This window comes from Polistes fuscatus, unplaced genomic scaffold (assembly GCF_010416935.1).
Source record: "Polistes fuscatus isolate 324 unplaced genomic scaffold, CU_Pfus_HIC Scaffold16, whole genome shotgun sequence".
NCBI lineage: Eukaryota > Metazoa > Arthropoda > Insecta > Hymenoptera > Vespidae > Polistes > Polistes fuscatus.
In genome coordinates this window covers 2,831,020-2,848,845 of record NW_025113064.1, presented here as the reverse complement: position 1 = coordinate 2,848,845, position 17,826 = coordinate 2,831,020, and positions in this window count along the sequence as shown.

Sequence of the window (17,826 nt, the reverse complement as noted above, 5' to 3'; positions counted from 1 at the left end):
ACGTTTTTTTTATCCTGCTCAGCATAAAAATCAGAAAGATATCTTAAAGTTAACATTATAGCGATATCTTTTAGAACTCGGTCAAAAGATAACATTTAGATAACTTTTTTCTGAAGTCAGATTATTGAGATCCAAACGCTATCAATAAGATACCTTACTGTGAAAGATGCTCTGTGGTATTGATGTAGCTAAGCAACGCTTTTTATTGGACCAAACTTCTGAGATATTCAAGAAAGAACGCCCGTTGCACGCGTGAGCTTCGGCGGAGTATACTCCCACCCCGTATGCTAAGTGTTTATAAGTTTAATATTATTCTTTAAAGTTTAAACCTACTTATTTTCATTTAATAGTAAAAATATTTCGAACTTTTAAATATATTCATTAAGTAAGTACAAAAATTGTTTTATATAATTGTAAAATGAAATCTACAAATATTTGGTAAGAATACCTTTCAATCAGTATTTAATATTTCATTTTATATATTTTGTGTAAAAAAGTAGCTCTCTAACTTTTTTATATTTTATTTAATCCTTTTAAACTTTATAGCTAGCTTATGTATTTATAAAGTATATTATAAAACTTTTATTTTATTTTTATAGAAATTATAATACAACGATAGAATGAGACAATAAAGCTTCTATTGAAGCGGTTATAAAATCATGGTTCCAACATGCTGGTGATCGCATCAAGTCAAAGTCAAGAAATTAAAATTTATTTATGCCTTTCATAAATTAACAAAATATTTTTATTTTTATTATTATTGCACCTAATTATAGTAATTATTATTTTAATATCAGTTATTCTATTAATGTATCAACTATAAGAAAAATAAAATTATTAAAATAGGAAATATTTTACTTAATTCAATAAAAAAAAATGTCTTGAATAACCTCCTAATTCCATCTTATTATTGTTAACTTTTGGATATCAGTATTTAGAATTCTTACCGACGTCAAAAACGGCGCATAAGAGATCTTTACATTAACTTAATTATCTTTCAGGTCAGTTTTTTCGGATGTCAAATAAAATAAATGTTATCTTTTAGAGCTTTAAAATAACTTTCTACTCAGAGGGTTATAATGTATACTTTTTAAAATCTAATTATCAGAGGTTTTTAACTTTATGGATAGCTACTTAGTTCCAGGATAAATACACCCGATGTTGTTTTACATAAACTTTTTTTACACGACTTTAATTTAACACGCATATTTACTGTTTACTTTGAAAATGGTGTAAGAAGTCCATTTTAAAAAAAAGTAAGATGACGTAATTCATATTTAATTTAGCGTAAGCTTTTTGTTTATAACTAGATGGTATTTAATTTCTTTAAAAATGCTAATGCTTTGTTCAATTTAAAATTGGCCTGTAAAAAAAAATTACGTAGAAAGAAATTTATATATGTAAATTACATATTGAGATAAATTAGTAAAAACACTGCCCAGACTTGGCATAATTAACCTATATTTTAATTGACAAATATGTAAACCTTTAATTTTCTTAAGAAACTGAAAATGGACTTTCAAAATAATCGATCCATATATAAGTTATCCGAAGGAATGTTAATGATAATAACAAAAAATTTCTATGCTCTTCATAATCAAATATCAATACTAACACTATAAAAATATGTAAAATAAAAAAATCTCCGTAATTAAGTTAATCGTAATTAAATGTAAAAACTTTCTATTTGGTTAAATTAAAAAATTATTCGCAGAAAATTTATTTAAGCAAAAGTTGTCTCGTTATATTTGCAAACTAGAAAATAATTAAGACGTAGTTTTATCGGGTTAGGATAGAAAACGGAGTATCGATTCGTGTCTGTTAATACTAGGATACGCTTAGAGAATTAAAATTTTTAACGGTTAATCATGTTATCAACTTAAGTGCAAGTTTAATCGCGTAAAGAAAAAATTAGCTCAGCAAATGTATCTAAAATAATTTTTACTTTTGTTTTTTTTTTCAAAGTTTGCATTAGGCTGTTATCTGAGAAGAAGTTAAACTTCTCGTAGAAATTAAACTTTCATTTTTAATAATATTAAAAGAAATAAATGTTTTTTACTTTTTTGTATTTGTAAGATTTATTATAACATATCTTATATATATAAATATATAAGATATAATATATATATATTGCAATATATAGAAAATATGCTGTTTCAATTGTTTTGTTACGTCGCATAAGCTTTTTTTTTTATAAGTGGTATAAGTTTAATTGAAGAGTATAATAGTTTCAGTTAGGCATGCACAACTTCTTTTCATATTGTTAATAACAAAGTAGACACACTAAATCATTACGAATTCATCAAAAAAAAGTTTCACTTTAAAATCTAAATGCAACAAATTTTTATTTTTTAATTTTTTTTCCCACCGAAGTAATATAAGTTATAGAACCTTATTTTTCATACCTCGTTTTTTATTATCGAATAATAAAATTAAATATGCTTGTATTTTATAAATATTATTCAAATTCATAAAAACATTTAGCAATATTTTTAATTTAATTCAAACTAAAACTCTGAAGTATCTCAAAATCGGAATAATGGTTTTATACCATTGAAAAAAAAAAACAATTCATACCCAAAACTTTTTATGTTTATTTATCTTACATTTTTAAAGATATTTTTTATTTGCAGATGTGTATCGATTGAGAATCCTCTTTGTTAAACAGGTTATGATAGTTCTGACGATATTATATACTATATATAGAGAGGAGAGGAAAAGTTGCTACATAGACGACAAAATTGAAAATGAAAAAAAGCTTTTGCTGGTTCTCGATCAAAGTGATGAAGACCCGAGCTCGTATTCGATCAAATTTGAGAACATTTAATCGAGAAAAGTGAACCGAATTTCAAGTTGAAAAAGTTATAGTAGTCCAGTCAACGGGGGCCGTTTTTCCGGAAATCTCAGGAAAGAAGGTGAAAACTTGATATAAGGATAAATAGACGACGCTGAATCGAATGGTGCTAATTTTTTTGATCTGAGTGGTGCCGTTTTTGAGAAAAAGGGTAAAAAGATAAAAATTGGTAAAAAATGGCTTTATCTTAGAATCTAGGCATTTAATTGAAAAACGTTTCAAACAAAAGTTGTAGAGAATTAAAATATACATAAAAAATGTTCTATGAGTTATCTTCGTATTTTCAAAAATAAGCGAATAAAATTGGATTGAAGATGGGAAAATAATTGTAAGAGTGGGGAAGCAAGTCCCACCTCTCAGTCGGCTTTTACACGCGAGCGGGCTAGTGTGCGTGCGAGCGTCCGTGTGCACTAATACACAAACGAAGGATCTTCGGCAATCTTCGGGACTCTCGGTCTTGAATGCAAGTGAGAGTGAGAGAAGAAACCAATATTTCTCTCTTTTTATTTATCATGCGATAACGAGTATTATTGTCCTTGGCCATCGATTGTTGAGCGTTCTGATATTTCTCTTTTTATATTTTTTCTTTCGGTAGCGAGAATTTTACGTCTTGGCCATCGAGCGTCGAGCCTTTTGTATACGAGTGCGAGTGAGAAAGAAAACCGATATTTCTCTCTTTCTATTTTTTCTTTCGGTAGCGAGAATTTTTCGTTTTGGCCATCGTGCGTCGAGCGTTCTATATATCTATGTATATCGGCGCATAAGCGCGGCACTTTTAAATCGAATCTTGATGCTTATGGCACACCGTTTCTTTATTTATTGTCAAAAATAATGAACCTTGAGTAAAAAAAAAATAATTCATTTTAACAAAAACTATTATTATTTAGTTGAGAGTATAAAAATAATGAATTAATTTTGTGTCTCGCCATAAAATTAATTAGAATAATTAATTGATATAAATTCTTTGCCTCACAAAAATTTATTTGTATATCAAATTGAATACGTATTCTCTTTAAGACGAAATTTAAAATTTAAATATTTTTCCTATTAAATTATGTATTTTATAAAATTTTAAATTACTGACTTTTTGTCTCGTAAAAATTTATTAGTTTATCAAATTAAATACATATTTGAAAAAGAAGAATTTTATAACCACACATAAAATTAATTCAAGATATATATGAAAGGATATTCTAAAAACGTGGAATTTATTTTTTGTCTATACATAATTTTAATTCATTTTTATTATGTTATAAGAAAACAGTAATCCATTCTGATTCATCTTCGAAGTCTTAAGAATTCTACGAAAAAAATTGAACAATTACCAAGTGGTGCGTTAGCGTAAGTAGTAACGTCTTCGCTTCTCGCGCTGGGTATTAACGTTCGATTCTTCGTGGGGGAATTATTTTTTTTATAAGTTTTTCTATCCTTAGGTTATATAAATTATTTTTACATTTCCTAATTTCTAATTATATATAGAAAAAAAATTAAAATTATTACAAAAAAATTAAAAGCAATGAATTTTTTTACATCCTGCACAAATAAAGGAAGTTTATTACTTAAATTACAAATTCATCCTGTAAATATCATACTAAAAAATGTATCGTTTCGGCACGTTAAAAATTAATTTTTGTTATTTATTGGATATTATTTAATTTATAATTAGTAACTTTATTACTCGCGTAATAATGTTGATTTCTTAATAAATTTTATATCGTTAGTGCAAAATTTAAAAAAAATCTGAGGTGGGACTCACTGACCGTCTCCTTGTTAAGGATAGAAAAACTTATAAAAAAAAATAATTCCCCCACAAAGAATCGAACGTTAATACCCAGCGCGAGAAGCGAAGACGTTACTACTTACGCTAACGCACCACTTGGTAATTGTTCAATTTTTTTCGTAGAATTCTTAAGACTTCGAAGATGAATCAGAATGGATTACTGTTTTCTTATAACATAATAAAAATGAATTAAAATTATGTATAGACAAAAAATAAATTCCACGTTTTTAGAATATCCTTTCATATATATCTTGAATTAATTTTATGTGTGGTTATAAAATTCTTCTTTTTCAAATATGTATTTAATTTGATAAACTAATAAATTTTTACGAGACAAAAAGTCAGTAATTTAAAATTTTATAAAATACATAATTTAATAGGAAAAATATTTAAATTTTAAATTTCGTCTTAAAGAGAATACGTATTCAATTTGATATACAAATAAATTTTTGTGAGACAAAGAATTTATATCAATTAATTATTCTAATTAATTTTATGGCGAGACACAAAATTAATTCATTATTTTTATACTCTCAACTAAATAATAATAGTTTTTGTTAAAATGAATTATTTTTTTTTTACTCAAGGTTCATTATTTTTGACAATAAATAAAGAAACGGTGTGCCATAAGCATCAAGATTCGATTTAAAAGTGCCGCGCTTATGCGCCGATATACATAGATATATAGAACGCTCGACGCACGATGGCCAAAACGAAAAATTCTCGCTACCGAAAGAAAAAATAGAAAGAGAGAAATATCGGTTTTCTTTCTCACTCGCACTCGTATACAAAAGGCTCGACGCTCGATGGCCAAGACGTAAAATTCTCGCTACCGAAAGAAAAAATATAAAAAGAGAAATATCAGAACGCTCAACAATCGATGGCCAAGGACAATAATACTCGTTATCGCATGATAAATAAAAAGAGAGAAATATTGGTTTCTTCTCTCACTCTCACTTGCATTCAAGACCGAGAGTCCCGAAGATTGCCGAAGATCCTTCGTTTGTGTATTAGTGCACACGGACGCTCGCACGCACACTAGCCCGCTCGCGTGTAAAAGCCGACTGAGAGGTGGGACTTGCTTCCCCACTCTTACAATTATTTTCCCATCTTCAATCCAATTTTATTCGCTTATTTTTGAAAATACGAAGATAACTCATAGAACATTTTTTATGTATATTTTAATTCTCTACAACTTTTGTTTGAAACGTTTTTTAATTAAATGCCTAGATTCTAAGATAAAGCCATTTTTTACCAATTTTTATCCTTTTTTACCCTTTTTCTCAAAAACGGCACCACTCAGATCAAAAAAATTAGCACCATTCGATTCAGCGTCGTCTATTTACCCTTATATCAAGTTTTCACCTTCTTTCCTGAGATCGAGGAAAACTGCCCAGTTTTCCAGTCCCGTTGACTGGACTATAGAGAGAGATAAAAAGAAAGCATTTTAATCGAATTTAGAATTAATTTCAAGATCGTTCATTGGAAAGAATTTCATTCATGTTTACCTAATAATTTTACTTTTCTAAACAAAAAGGAATCCTTTTTTATACGTAAATAATTTTAAAATCATTAAATTAAAAGAATTTTTCTAAAATTTGAATAACCCCGTATAATACGACATTTCTATAGAACCGATTCGTTTTAGTAGAGTTCGAAAATCGGGGAGAACTCTCATCAAACAGGGCACCCTAGAACATGGTTTCACTCTAACATGGTTTGAGAATAGACGAATTCCCAAACAATAATACTTATTTTTATGTATATGTATTGCATTTACCTAACCAACTAGCTATACAAATGTACACTACTCGCATTAGAAAAAGATTTAAAATGAAATATCCGACTGACTTGTGTACATAAATACTGGAAAACAGAAAACGAATAAAATAAAAAAAAAATATATATTGTATTCCCATATGTTTTATATGTATATAATATTACGTAGAATTAAAAAGACCGTTCCTCGGAAATGCATTTGTTTGTTTAGGTTCGCGATACCGCTTGAAAAAGCGGTCGTCTGATATTTTGTCGCACCGAATTTCTCGAATATTCCCTATCGAAAGTAAAGAAATAATCTTCATGTTTAAAGATGATTTGTCGGTACAATCGGAAACAAAAGTTAATGACATTTTCATCAAATCTATATCTCTTAATATCTGTACCGTGAATTTAAGGATGATACAGTACAGTCACAAACAAAAGTTATTTTACAATTTTCACTTAAATGGAGATTTTTATGTTAATATTATTAAAATGATCACTAAATTTCATTCTTTTAGAAACTTTATATCAAAATTTGAATTATAAAAAAAAAATAGTTGGTTTAAATCATCTATTTCAACAGATATTAAAAGATGTGGATTTGATGAAAATGTCATTAACTTTTGTTTCCGATTGTACCGATAAATCATCCTTAATATTCGAAAATGGTCAAAAAGTTTCGAGAAAGTTAGAAGAAAAATATAAAAGAGAAGAAATCCGTAATCGTTCAGTTCAATTTGAATGAACGCTAGCTAATAGTGTCTAACATTATACTCCGTGTAATCTAAATAAAACCACCTTTCATTTATTATCCACTACTACTTTTACTATATGTATAGATTTATAAATAATATCTATATTATGCATATGAATTTATTACAAAATAATATTTATATTTTCTTATTTTTATTAGAATATTGTTATCTGTTTGCATTTTTATTGTTTTATTAATTTACCACTTAAAAATGCATTTTTACGCAAACATTTTATTTATTCTAATCTTATTTATAATTTATTATAACTGTTTTTTATACTTAATCTTGTTTTGTTACAACTTCCAACAAATAATTACGGAATTCTCTTATAATTAATGTAATTTAAAGATAGAAGTACAGTTGTTGAGTTTGTTGAAATAAATAAAACACATATATTTATTATAAGAGATATCTTAAATTTAGGGAAATCAGTTTTTTTTATAAAGTTGTATTTATGCAAATATACCCAATAGAGAAATTAACGGGGATAAGACAAGAGATAACCATGATCTTGATTAAAAAGACGTCTGATAAACGCAAACTTGTTAATCAAGTTCTATTATATATGTATGTATAAGCATAAACATTTTTCTCCTTAGATTTGTGCTATAGTAGTGAAAAATACTTAATCGTTCATCAACTTACTAATTAGCTTACAAAAATTGCTTTAATAAAGATGTTTCTTTTAATTATAAGAATAAAATAAAATTGTTATTCAATTTTAGAAAACCAACTGCCTTTTTGTATTAGTTATTCGTATTATTATATAACATAGTACTTTTTAGTAATCATATAAAGGTTTTATCCGAGGTTTTCTTGTAATATATGTTAAAATTTCTTCATGTTATCATTGCGTGTTTTTATCTTACATAGCTAACTAATTATATCAATGCTCGTACTTGACATACATCCATTTATTTTTTATGCGATGAAAAGGACTTTGTTTCGGAATTATCAAGAAATTTTCAAGAGAATGGTTACGTAAAATACGCCTGGATCTCGTGCTTTTGCAGTTATCCTTACACACCCAAAGAAATATCACGAAATTGCAATTCTATTCTCAAAAGTATTTATAATGTCTTCGTTAGAGATATTCCATTCCTTATTGAGAATATTTTCCGATAATGTTTGAAATACTCAAAATCAAATAAATATTATAAAGAAAGAAAAACCAAATGACTAAATCCTTTTTGCTAATAAAAACAATTTTTGATAAAGTTATTAAATAACGAAAACAATTGAATCAACAGGGACACTAGCGAAAATGAAGTTTATTTCTATTTAAAATTTATAATCCGAGTTTTACCAATAATTAAAATTATTTAGAAAATATCCTACACATTTACTCAAACAATTGGAAATATTTTATTACTACTTGTAAGTGATATGAAATTTATACCGCGTATTACAACAACACGTTCTATTCGAACGGAAAACGAAATTTACTTTATAAAAATGATATATAATCGTGAAATGGCAAAAAAGCTATTTATTAGAAATACAGAAAAATAACGTAGGAGAAAAAGTTACGTGGATGGTCAGTTAATGCAATACGAGCTTGAAAATCAAAAGTTACGTACTACCAAGGTTTTTTATACGTAGCTTTTGTTGAGGATGCCATATACACCCAACTTGCTTTTAATTTTTCTGAAAGTTATTGTTAGTTGTGAAATTAAACATATATGACAATGAACGTTTCCAGCGTTAAAAAATGGAGAAAATCGTTAATACAAGATAGATTCGAGTATATAGCGGCACAGTTTTATTTGATCATTTTTTATTTTTATATACGAACTCTGCTCGGAAAGAAAATAAGAATTATATAATATCACACTTCTTCGTATTAATAGGGATAAATAACCGATCAAGGTTACGAAAGTTGGAATCTCGTTGTCAGATATGTAAAAAAAAAAAAATTTAGTTGTTACTGTTACATTACGCTGAACCGTGAAGTCCACCGCGTAAGAAAACTATTTGTATGGTAATTCTATGGAGATAAAAAATTCTAAAGGTGTTGAATAATCTAAAATAAATATATAATATTTTTTCGATTTCAGGTTAGAGGCGATAGAAATAATTCTAAGATATTCGGTCTTCTCAAAAGGAAGGGTCTGGTGCTTGTCCCCCTTTTTGTTTACACTTGCAAGTTTGGACGGGAAAATTCCGGGAACCGTGGAAGATACTCTCTCGCTAAGACGTTACAGGAGGTAAAAGAAAGACCTATCGATGACCAATAGGGAATCTGTGATTTAATAAGAAACGCCCTGTAGGATAAAGAGAGTCCTTTCCCTCCCACTATATACGGGATATAAAAAGACGGACAATAGACCAGAGAGAAAGATTATAATGTCATATTATATTAAAAAGATTCGGATTCCCATTTCAAAAGTAAAAGATAAAAGACTTTTCTTGCTTTAAGTATAACGCAAGGAGTTTGTATTTATTGTTCTGTTTTCTTGTGTTTTGTTAAAATATATGATCCATATTTTGTACTACTTCGTCTCAACTGTTATTCATCCCGACCTTTAATCGAACAGTTACCTTCACCGAATTAATGAATGTTTTTCAAAAAGATAATTTTTTCCCGTGCCTTGTAAGATTTCGTTTTTATGAATCCTTAACTATGATAAAGCATCAAACCATTCATCTCATATGTAAGAGAATTACTGGCCAAAAATCCATCGCAGTTATATCGCATTTACACTGCAATCCAGATTTGGCACTTTATGACCGTTTTTCGTTTTACCTGGAATTCTCACCTATTCGCATTTGCAAGCGACGTATTGATTATGATTTTAATTCTATCGATAAACGAATTTTTCGTAAGATCAAATTTTTGGCAAGATTAAATTTTTAAACGTTTTTAGTTAAACTTTTGAACTTTAAAGAATGTAAATAAAGAGATTAATAAAATGATTAATCTTAAGCTTTGAATTAAAATTCTGCCATAATTATTATTTTTTTTTATTGACTTTACGACAATTATAATTACAATTAAAAATATATTGTTTCATTATTGTAGAATTTTATTTCGCTTTATTTTATTATTTATTCTATTCATGGATGCTGACATATATGTGTACGTTTATATTACTTCTTAAATTACCGTTCAAGTGACATATTTTTTTTTTTAATTTTTTTTTTAATAAATTGAATTTCTGCCAACTGAAAATGTATAATGCGTAATTATATATCTATATATAACTCCAAAAAAATTGAATTATAAATGAATATAGAAGCAAAAAATTTGTCGATGTTCATTCAGAACAGTGGTGGTCAACTATCAACTGAGCCTTATTTATGGAAATAGTTGTGTAGCTATAAAGAAAAAGAACTAATAAACAATATAATTGTTTCCAATAATTTGAAAAATGATGCGATTAGAAAATTAATTTTTGTGACGACAATATAAAGCGTATTATACTTATATGACATAACATATTTCATATAAATAAATTGTATAATCGTAAAAAAAATAGTTTCTTAGGAAATATTTTTTCTTCTTTTTTCTTTGATAGAAACATGACACTAAATTTTCTAATACGCGAAAATCTAAAATTTTCTGTATTTACACGCAAAAATATAATTACATTTCGGAATATAATTGACTTTTACCTTTATATGTATAACAAAAAAAAAATTAAAAAATCCAGTTTCAAATTAACTTTAAATTCGTGGGAGTTTAATGATAAAAATGTAACGAATATCTAATATGCAAAAGGAAAAAAGAGAAAATGAAAAGAGAAAGAAAAAAATTATGTATAAGCGAGAAAGATAAAAAAAAGAAAAAGCAGAAACGATATTAATACAGATATAAAGAAACAAAAAGGACGAAAAATAAGAAAGAAAATTGAAAGAGAGTAAAGTACGCTCCTGTTTTCCGTAATAATTCCTGTACACGTGGGAAGCTAGAATTTCTTTTAACAGTAGTCTCAGAAAATACAGAGGATGCTTTTTCTTCTATAGTTCTTTTTTCACCACTCTTTCGTTTACCCGTCGTCTCGCTTTTTCTTATTTGAAGAAAAGGACTTGCAACCGTTGCAATAGACCTTGTGTACTGAAGTGAAATTTAAAGGAAAAGAACAAAGCGAATCTCAAACAGAATTCAGGATCGTGATTTTCACTAAACTTTAACTCGTTTCACTCACTTTCTTTTTCCCTATTATTATTTTCTACTAATTCTCGGTCTTTAATTAAAAACAGTTAAGCACGTAATAACTTAATCGATAGAATCTCACCTTTCCAGGAATACAAATCCGTCCAGGATAATCAATTAACTTCTAAAACCCGTATATTTTTTTTCGTAATTATAAAGAAACATACGCAACCTGAATTCAACAAATGTGAGCCTTTAAATAGAGATTGCACATTAATTAAATATTTTCAAGAATATTAAATTCACGTCTATATCTTCAGTTAAAATTGATTATTGCCACAGAAAAATCTTATCGATTACCTATTAAAGATTATAGAACAAAACTGGTAAGAATTTAAAAATGATAAGAAATTTAAATAATTGAGAAAATTAATACTTGTTATGAAAAAGATTATAAAAAAATCATAGTTACAATATATGTTTTTTCACAAAATGATTTTTCTCGAAATTAATATCCACAAAGAAGGTTACTAAATTTGTTCGGCGATATTTACGTTGTTAGAATAATTTATATTGCGCGCGGAATAGCATAGGCGGCGTATGCGTTAATTAAGTTGCGAGGGCGCGCAAGGGCTGTCGAGATGCGTGCGGACACGCCTTACCATGCAAGAGGCAGGGGTGAGCGTCTTGAGGTGTGCGGGGGGAATAGGATGCGTGGGGCCGTGTGCACGCACGAGTCTCATTCTGGTGTTCACTCTGGTTTGAGCTACCAACAGTGTTTTTTCTCATCTTGAGCTTCTCATTATCTTGGCCTTTTGTTCTAGGCAACGTGAATAGAGCGTGTGTGAGTGAGTGAGGAGTGTGTGGAGTTTTTTGGTTTTTGTTCCCAACAGGCTCTCCACGTGGGCTTCTAGTCGGGCAGTTGTACGGATTTCTACAACCCGTCTCCGGGCTCCCCACGTGGGCGTTTAGCTGGCCAGGTGTAGCGAATTGCCTGCAACCTGCCGTCCGGCTCCTCACGTGGGCTTCTAGTCGGAGCGTTGTACCGTTTTATCCACAACTTGTCTCCAGGCTCCCCACGTGGGCTTGTGGCGAATTATCTGCAACCTGTCTCCAGGCTCCCCACGTGGGCGTCTAGCTGGCCAGGTGTAGCGAATTGTCTGCAACCTGCCGTCCGGCTCCTCACGTGGGTTTCTAGTCGGAGCGTTGTACCGTTTTATCCACAACTTGTCTCCAGGCTCCCCACTTGGGCTTGTGGCGAATTATCTGCAACCTGTCGCCAGGCTACCAACGCGAGATAAGGTTCTGGCCAGACAGGCCATCGTTAGGTGCGATAAGAAACCGCGTGCGTTCGATTGTCGTCTTGCGTCGGAAGCGAACGGTAAGAGAGCTCTCTAGCGTGCGACCAAAAGGTACCTCGCGTCGTTTATTCTATTAATATATTTTCTTTCAGCGTTTTGTTTGTAATTGTATGCTTCATCAGTTTATTGAATAAATTGTTCTCTTGCCCCGGCTTTTCTCTCAATTCCGTGAGAGTTTTTATGCCGAGGCAAGTAGCTTTGTGCCGTGTAAAAGTGTTTTGCTCATTTATCTATCCTGTCCTATCTCACTCATTCAAGCGTTAAACTGTTTAATAGAACTCATCGGGAGGGATTCGACCATTTTCTGGTCACATATATAATTACTAGAAACAAAATTAATAAACATTAAACTCAACCAGAAAAACTTTCATTAACATTGCGATACTGTTGTATTAGTTTATTTGAAGTACAATGAACCGTCAAATTCTAAGTTTTCAATAAATATTCTATATAGTTATTTTCAAAGAGATTTTCTTTATTGGATCTTAACGAAAAAGAAAAGCAAAAAGAAAAGAAAAGAGCTTTGCCTATTAATGCAACCTTATATAAAAATTTTCCTAACGAAAGAAAAAGGTATACAAAAAGAAAAAAAAATAACCTTTAAAAAACTTGCTATGTACGCCACTGCTTTTCTACGAGTAGTTGTCCCCCACTTAATTTGATTTTGGCTAGTACTTCCGTTAGCAATATGAACTTTCATTTTCCTTCCCCCGCCCCCTTCTTCATCTAACTCATCAAAAACTTAGGAATTACAAGAAACAAAAGAAACAATCGAGTTTATCGAGAATAAGGAAGTAACCTTCTACTTGAAAATAAATATTAGATTTTAATATATATTTTACATATATTTTAGTTTCTCTATTATACTATTAAACAGACGTCCTATTTATTAATTAGGACAATGAACTAAATAATAAAAATTCTAATGAATTTATATTATAAAATCAAGTTTTTCGACCTAGTATGACTCATACATTTATCGTGTTTTTTCGATTTTACAAAATACCAAAAAAAGACAAAGAAAATGTAAATAAAGAGATATATAAAATAAACAAATTTTACATTTATTTACATATGTATATTTTCGAAATTTCATGAAAATAGAGGGACAGGATTGATAACTCATGAGATCTAACGATGAAATTAGTAAAACTTGCAAATTTATTATTTCCCGATAACTTAAGGTAGTAGGCCGGTGTAATGGGTTTAAAAAATTGATTTTAATTTTTACATTTGTCACAAGAAAAACATCCTAAAAATATTATCTCAAAGTTTCAGACAAAAAATTAAAATATTTTTTAAAGTTATAGCCAAAAGAAAAGAACGCGCCGTAGTGTGTATGAAAGTGTTTGAAAAACTTTGAACGCGTTCTTCTCGAAACCACGTTTTCGGAATTTCGGGAAATCACTGATTTTTAAAACTGTTCAACTGATTTGGCTAAAAATTGAACCCGTTATTTTCGACACAGATAGCTAAATGCATAACCTTTAAAACATTAAATTTTTTAATAATAAATCAATTTTTTTAAACAATTTATCAAAAGAAAAATTCGATCTTAAAAACCTTTTTTTTACAAGTCCGCTATTTTTTTTTTAATCTGCATATTATAAGTTAATTCATTAGACCGAAGCCTTAAAACAATAATTTGTTTTATTATTTTAATTCACATGACTACGGAAGGCTATGTGCTTCCCCGAAAAAACTTACCTTTTTTTCGAGGACTCAACTTAGACAAAATTATTAGCAAATTAATATAAAATTAATTAAAAAAAGTTTTTTTGTACACTTCATGATACCAATAAAAACGAGAATTTCAAAACAATGGGATTTTATTTTCATATTTACAAAATTCATGGAAAGTTCAGTTTTAATCAAATTTAAATTTACTGTTGAATTTCAAAACAATTCTTAATTTTTGATTATTTATATTTAAGAATTTTTTTAATTATTTGAATTATTTATTTTTAAGTTTAAAATATATCATAATTTATTATTTTAAAATTTTTATTATTATTATTATTATTATTATTATTATTATTATTATTAAAAGAATGAATTAATTTAATTTTTAATTTAAATTAATTTTTGATTAAAGTTAAATATTAATTTTTTGTTTATTTTAATTAATAATTTGATTTTTATTAATTTTATTTTGATTTTAAAAATAGAATTTTTAAATTTATTTTGGCTTTAGAAAATTTATTTAACCATAAAAATTGAATTTTTAAATTTATTTTGGCTTTAGAATAATTTAATTTAATCATAAAAATTGAATTTTGAAATTTTAGCGGTTTTTAAAAGTTGAGATATTAAATTTTAAAAATTTATTTAAATTTTTGATAATTTTACGGCAAATTAGATTAATTTATTGAACTTATATATATATAATTATAAAATACTTAATAATAATCTAATAATCCAAAACTATACATTAACCAATCCGATTAATATATATTAATTATATATTTAATATAGTAAGTTATATAAATTTCCCCATAAAAAAATTATATTATATTAAGAGAACACACACATATTTAATATAGAATTAAATTACTATTTTAAATTATATAGATCTGTTACCAATATTATAATATTTGTATAAATTAAATAGTTACTTATATGATCAATAAATATTTATATAATTACCTATTATTATATGAATATATATACTATGTATATAAACATATAATATATTTATTTAGGTTAAAAACTTCTAAATGATAACCTAATAATATATTATTCAAATTTAAATTTAAATTTATGTATAAATGTACTTATATTTATGTGGGATTGGGAAAAATTCGTAAGTAAAAGAGCGAATAAATATAAAGGTAAGAAACGTTACGATATGAATGTTCTAGAACGATCATTATTAAATATATATGTTAAAATTTCGAGAATAAGTAAAGTTGTTATCTGGTAGGTAGAGCTATAAGAAATGTTGTCCTTTGTTGTTATGGTATGAAGAAATGAGAGGGTATGAGTACACGCGTGTGTTTAGCGTGGATATGAGAGGATACGAGAAGCGGCGATATAAAAGAAAGGAATAAGAGGGGAGAGCGCGATAAGAGATATAAGAGTGAGATATAAGAGAGTCGAAGAGAATTTAGAGAGATCGAGAGTGAAAAAGTAGGGTTACGAAAAATATCCTACATTTATAGATGTATGTATGTATGTATGGACGTAATATGTATAAATTATTATATGAATTTTTAAAAAAATTATTTCACTAAATAAGAAAGGTATATCTAATTTCTTTATAAAAATTATTTTCACTTAATTATTATAAATAAATTTAATTTTAGTTATATTTATCTTTTTGAAAAAAAATATATAAATTTAATTTAAATATTTAAAATTTTTTAATATTTAAATTAATAAAGAAATTACAGTTTTTTTAGTTTATATTTTAATAATGAAAAATTTAATGCTAGCAATAACGATTAAACTAATAATTAAAATTAATTATTAAAAATGTTCATATTATAAATTATTATAATTTGTTAATTAATATTTAATTAAATGGTGAAATATTAATATTATTTATTTTAATAATTTTAATATTTTTTGTTAAGTTAATTTATACAATAAACTAGAATTAGATACTCTATATAGTAATTAATTAAAATAAAATAATATTTAAATATTAATATAAAATATTAAATGTTAAATCATTCCATTTATAAGATTTGGCGGTATTTATAAAATTAAAGGAATCTGTAAGTTAATTGATGATCCACGATAAGAAAACTATTTACATGATAAAAAATTATTTATTTATGTATTGCTGTTTTAAAAATTTTATTAGGTATAATTTTTTTTTAAATTTTAGTAAAATTCAAGTCAAAATAGTTTATATCAGAAATTCATGGATTACATTTTTTATTAATACTGGATAATTTAATTTAAATTGAATTAGATATTGGATTTATAGCAAACTTAATTAATTAATTGATTTGAATATAATAATAAAATAGTACAAATTGCACGTCCTTTCAATAAAATGAAATAAGTCGTAACATAGTTTAAATACTAAAAAGTTGGTTATAGATAAATTTTGGTTTATAAAATAATTATATATAATATAAGATAATATACAAAAGTTAATATTAGAATTTAAATTTATTTAAATTGAATTTAAATTAAATTATATTTTTTTAAATTATATTTTTTTTTTACTAAATTTATTATTAATTATAATTTTAAAAATTTTTAGTTCGATAATTATTAAATAAATAGTTTTTTTAATTATAAATACAGTAATGAAATTAAATTTTATTATAAAATTCAAGAGTAATTTTAATTTTGTGTACCTATGTATCTCAGGGGGGTTGATTAATAAATGTTATTTAAATTTAAATTTATCTCGAATTTAGATGATTTAATTAAAAATTTCAAGTAATTGTTAATTATATTATTTTTATAATTGGAAGTGAAATTTAAACGATTTTAAATATGTCAGATTTTTTTTTAGAATTGAATGAATTCAGCTTAAAATTTAAATCTTTATTAATATTAATTTTTTAAAATAAATTATTTTAAAGTAAATATATGTATTGGGGATAAATTTAATATATGGTTCTAAGTTTAATTTTTATTTTGGTATTTAATAGTAATTAAAAAATTATCTTTTCTTTTAAAAAAGTGTTTTTTAATTTATAATAAGATGAAAAAATTTTTTAATTTAAAAATTTAATTTTATTTAATTTTTTTTAAATTTAATAATTAATTATTTGTAGTAGTAATAACGATTATATAGTAAATACTATATAGTTCGATTAATTTTATAATGTTATAAAATCAATCTAAGGAATTAGGCAAATTCATTTAATTTATATAAAATATATTCTGTTTATCAAAAACAGTCTTGTTGAATTTGAATAATAAGTTAGAATTATTCTGCCATCGAATAAATTTTGAAGGGCTGCAGTATATTGACTGCCAAAGGTAGCAAAATAAATAGTTTTTTATTGGAAACTTGAATGAAAGACTATAAAATATAGAATGTCTCAAATTAATTGAATTTGAATTTCAAATAAATATTATTTATTATATATTTATTTACATTAATTGGAATTTTGATTGGAGTAGCATTTTTAGAATTATTGGAACGAAAATTTTAGATTATGTACAAGATCGAAAAGGACCAAATACAGTTTTTTTTTTTTTTTTTTGTTTTTAGTATTTTAAGCTTTTAGTGAAGCAATTAAATTATT